Here is a 5824-nt window from a genome sequence, read left to right on the forward strand (position 1 = left end):
AGATGGACGTCCCACTGGGCCATCCTTCCTTACATGGTAAGAGGTTTTTTCATGTTATTATTTTCTACCACAGACGTGGCCACACATTTACCACGCTAACCAGAACATATACATTTTCTTCTGTCCTCCATTAACAGAATTAGAGATCTGTTAATGGGAATGACGCCCCGATCCTTATTGTCCAAACGGCATTGTTCCACCTACAGTTTTACAACATGTTGAATGGACAGGTAGAAACCGTCTAAATGAACCTGGGAGATATTATTAAATATCATAATGTAAATAAATGGGGTTAGAGAGGTAGTGGTGAAGACGTGCTTCTGTACACTTCAAGAAGCCTAGTAGGCGGGGCATTAAGAGCTAGACCTCATTTCCCCTCTAGTCACTGATAAGTAAGTAGCGATAGGCAAGTACAGCTTCATATGCCAGGTGTCAAGAGGCGGGTTTCAGGAGCTGGCGCTCAAGCACAGCTAAGGGATTAAATAGACACGCAAGCCTGCTGTGTGTGTGCCTTTGGCTCTCCTTACGTTCTCAAACCCATTCCCAGCACACAAGCGACCCAAATTAGACGTTAGGAAGCAGTTAGTGTTGTCCCCCCTTGCGTGTGGCCGGTGTAACGTACTTCACGTTTTCTATTGAAGTCTAAAATTCACTTACGTTTTCTCTTGAAGTCAACATACTCGACGTTTTCTGTTGTATACTTTTCATATACTTTATATAGATAGCTATATATAAAAGTGTACTTTTTATATACTTTTTGCTATTTAAAAATCTATTTTAAAATGTGTTTGAAGAGCGTATTGGTACGAGATTATTTACATATGTATACCTTCAATTTGTATTGAAGCACTGCACCTGTACGTAGTATACTTCCATGTGTATGTATTCAGCCTCTGACTGAATACTCACATGTTATCATTCCGTGTGTGGTTAACTTCTCAGCAAGAACCTTGCAACTCTTAAATGAACCGTATGTATGTATGTCATCTTTGTAGAATGTATGGGGGGGGAGTTGAGCATACATAGTTCCATCCTCTTGTGTGTGTATGGAAGCGTTAAATACAACTCATTACGAGATCCCAGGCGTATTTCCTCCACTCTGTATGCTAGCCATGTATACTGTATGTATACACTGTATGTTAGCCATGTATACTACCACCACCTGGAGTGGTGGTAGTATACATGGCTAAGGCCTTTAGCATACACATTAATCATGATAACGTGTAGCCCTAGACATACACATTAACACCCACAGTGTATATTGAGGCCTCAAACATACACATCAACACCCACAATGTATATTGAGGTTCCAAACATACATATCAACACCTACAGTGTATATTGAGGCCCGAAATATACACATCAACACCCACAGTGTATATTGAGGCCTCAAACATACACATCAGGTGTGCACAAACACGGCATACACCGCCTAATGGGTGCATCGCGTGTGGATTGATTCGCATGTGTGTATGTGCGTGCGTGTGTGTGTGTGTGTGTGTGTGTGTGTGTGTGTGTGTGTGTGTGTATATGTGTGTGTGCATGTGCATATTCGACCATTCCGTTGAAAATGCGACGCATTAATGCAAATTAAAGCTCCGTCATGATAGTTTCCGATACTGCCTCGATGGGTTGGGTGGGTTGTTGGGGCTCGTGCGTTACCGGTTAGGGAAAACAGTTGCCTTTTGCACGTAGTGGCGGGGTCGAGAGAGCGGCTGCGACGCGACGTACAGCATCGACTGACCGTGTCAGTATACTAGTACTGACCTTAGTATACTGACCATGTCAGTATACTAAGAACTGGGAGAAAATAGACCCCCCAAAAAACCATGTTTTGTGCGCATTCTGGGTAATGAATGAGGATTATACAGGCGGGGTGAACACTGTTTTTCAGGTTGGTTAATGCGGTTTGTGTTTGGTGGAGGTGTATTGACACACGCTAACATGCGTGGTGATATCACGGTGTACCAAATAGACACCCGTCTATTTCTAGACACCCGTCTATTTCTAGACACCCGTCATTTCTCCTTCTGTCCGAATTCGAACTTGGGTACGTGGACAGCTATATATATATATATATATATATATATATATATATATATATATATATATATATATATATATATATATATATATATATATATATATATATATATATGTCGTACCTAATAGCCAGAACGTACTTCTGAGCCTACTATGCAAGGCCCGATTTGCCTAATAAGGCAAGTTTTCATGAAATTGTTTTTCGACTACCTAACATACCTAACCTAACCTAACTTTTTCGGCTACCTAACCTAACCTAACCTATAAAGATAGGTTAGGTTAGGTTAGGTAGGGTTGGTTGGGTTCAGTCATATATCTACGTTAATTTTAACTCAAATAAAAAAAATTGACACCATATATAATGAAATGGGTAGCTTTATCATTTCATAAGAAAAAAAATAGAGAAAATATATTAATTCTGGAAAACTTGGCTTATTAGGCAAATCGGGCCTTGCATAGTAGGCTGAGAAGTGCGTTCTGGCTACTAGGTACGACATATATATATATATATATATATATATATATATATATATATATATATATATATATATGTCGTACCTAGTAGCCAGAACGCACTTCTCAGCCTACTATACATGGCCCGATTTGCCTAATAAGCCAAGTTTTCCTGAATTATTATATTTTCTCTAATTTTTTTCTTATGAAATGATAAAGCTACCCATTTCATTATATATGAGGTCATTTTTTTTTATTGGAGTTAAAATTAACGTAGATATATGACCGAACCTAACCAACCCTACCTAACCTAACCTAATCAATCTTTATAGGTTAGGTTCGGTTAGGTAGCCGAAAAAGTTAGGTTAGCTTAGGTTAGGTAGGTTAGGTAGTCGAAAAAACATTAATTCATGAAAACTTGGCTTATTAAGCAAATCGGGCCTTGCATAGTAGGCTGAAAAGTGCGTTCTGGCTACTAGGTACGACATATATATATATATATATATATATATATATATGTCGTACCTAATAGCCAGAACGCACTTCTCAGCCTACTATTCAAGGCCCGATTTGCCTAATAAGCCAAGTTTTCATGAATTAAAGTTTTTTCGTCTACCTAACCTACCTAACCTAACCTAACCTAGCTTTTTTTGGCTACCTAACCTAACCTTACCTATAAATATAGGTTAGGTTAGGTTAGGTAGGGTTGGTTAGGTTCGGTCATATATCTACGTTAATTTTAACTCCAATAAAAAAAATTGACCTCATACATAGAGAAAAGGGTTGCTTTATCATTTCATAAGAAAAAAATTATAGTAAATATATTAATTCAGGAAAACTTGGCTTATTAGGCAATTCGGGCCTTGAATAGTAGGCTGAGAAGTGAGTTCTGGCTACTAGGTACGACATATATATATATATATATATATATATATATATATATATATATATATATATATATATATATAAAATCAGGAACAATGACATATTACCAGATGAGATATGAACATATACAACAGTTTCGCTTTATTAAATGAAGCTTACATACCAGGCCATTATACATGGATGTATGCACGTACACACACACACACACACACACACACACGCACACACACACACGCACGCACGCACGCTGTCCACGTACCCAAGTTCGAATTCGGACAGAAGGAGAAATAGACGGGTGTCTAGAAATAGACGGGTGTCTATTTGGTACACCGTGATATCACCGTGATATCATATATATATATATATATATATATATATATATATATATATATATATATATATATATAATATTCAAGTATTTACATATACGCCAACACCACCCAGTGTCGTAATATCGTAATTCCTGACCCTTGCCAGTCCCTATACACTCCTGGCCTCCACAAAATCCTATTCTCTGGAGATCAATTTGACTGTCAAATTACTGGGCTCAGTATTAATCATTCATAACAGCACACACACACTCATTACTCATGATATCAACGCCCGAATTGGACCATAATACAGCCGTGATGTGTGGAGTGCCACGAGCCGGGGACAATATGCCGTCTGTGTTCCACATATGTGACATTCCCTCTGGCCTCATTAGCTCCTAGTTGCTTCTTATAGCTTCTCATGCCTCCTTCCGGCCATTAGTTTCCTTGAGAATCAAGGAATTAGATTCCTTGAATCGACTTGAGAATGGTCCAGGACGGACCGAAACGTCGTCGTCCCTTCAACTTCTAGTGTGTGGTCTGGTCAACATTAGTTTCCTGTCGTGACGGGTCATTGAAGAAGTTCTTAAAGGATTCGGCATATACTTGTATCCCAGTATTGCCTCGACTCTTTACCATAGCTTCTATACGCTTCCTATTCATAGAAACTCACATAAAAGCTTCCGATGGCCTCGTACTTTTAGAGAGCCCAACTAAATTATTCATATCTATTTGGGTTGCATAAAAAAAGGTATTGAAAAGGCTCAGAGTTGCAAGAAGGCTCGTTCATGAGTGAATGAAACTGGACCTCGCTACAGTGGAGACTAGGAGGAGGAGGAGGAGCAGCAGCACAGACGTGATCACAACATTCAAGATCTTCTCCACCTTCTCAACACATCACGCACGACAGATACACCCCCCTCCTCACTCCACCCCATTACTCCACCCCCACCCCCACTTCACCCCCCACTTCACACCCCACTTCACCCCCCACTTCACCCCCCACTTCACCCCCCACTTCACCCCCCACTTCACCCCCCACTTTACCCCCACTTTACCCCCACTTTACCCCCACTTTACCCCCACTTCACCCCCCACTTCACCCCCACTTCACCCTACACTTCACCCTACACTTCACCCTACACTTCACCCTACACTTCACCCTACACTTCACCCTACACTTCACCCCCACTTCACCCCCCACTTCACCCCCACTTCACCCCCCACTTCACCCCCCACTTCACCCCCACTTCACCCCCACTTCACCCCCCACTTCACCCCCCACTTCACCCCCCACTTTACCCTACACTTCACCCCCACTTCACCTACACTTCACCCCCCACTTCACCCTACACTTCACCCCCCACTTCACCCCCCACTTCACCCTACACTTCACCCCCCACTTCACCCTACACTTCACCTCCCACTTCACCCTACACTTCACCCCCCACTTCACCCCCCACTTCACCCCCCACTTCACCCCCCACTTCACCCTACACTTCACCCCCACTTCACCCTACACTTCACCCCCCACTTCACCCTACACTTCACCCCCCACTTCACCCCCCACTTCACCCCCCCCCTTCACCCCCACTTCACCCCCCACTTCACCCCCCACTTCACCCCCACTTCACCCCCCACTTCACCCCCACTTCACCCCCACTTCACCCCCCACTTCACCCCCCACTTCACCCCCCACTTCACCCTACACTTCACCCCCCACTTCACCCCCACTTCACCCCCCACTTCACCCTACACTTCACCCCCCACTTCACCCCCACTTCACCCTACACTTCACCCCACACTTCACCCCACACTTCACCCCACACTTCACCCCCCCACTTCACCCCACACTTCACCCCCCCACTTCACCCCCCACTTCACCCCCCACTTCACCCCCCACTTCACCCCCCACTTCACCCCCCACTTCAACCCCTCACCCCCCTCCCCTTCACTCCACCACCCCCAAAAATTTGTATACGCTTAAAAATACATCAAAATAAAATTATAGATTTTTTACCAATATAAGGAACTCCAGGTCATTTTCTGGTGTTCCTTCAACACGAGTAATGACGCACTAACAGCGCTGCTACACTATACAGACGGCTACAGAACACACACACGCATGCGCA

The sequence above is a fragment of the Procambarus clarkii genome, chromosome 88 (assembly GCF_040958095.1).
Source record: "Procambarus clarkii isolate CNS0578487 chromosome 88, FALCON_Pclarkii_2.0, whole genome shotgun sequence".
Classification (NCBI taxonomy): Eukaryota; Metazoa; Arthropoda; class Malacostraca; order Decapoda; family Cambaridae; genus Procambarus; species Procambarus clarkii.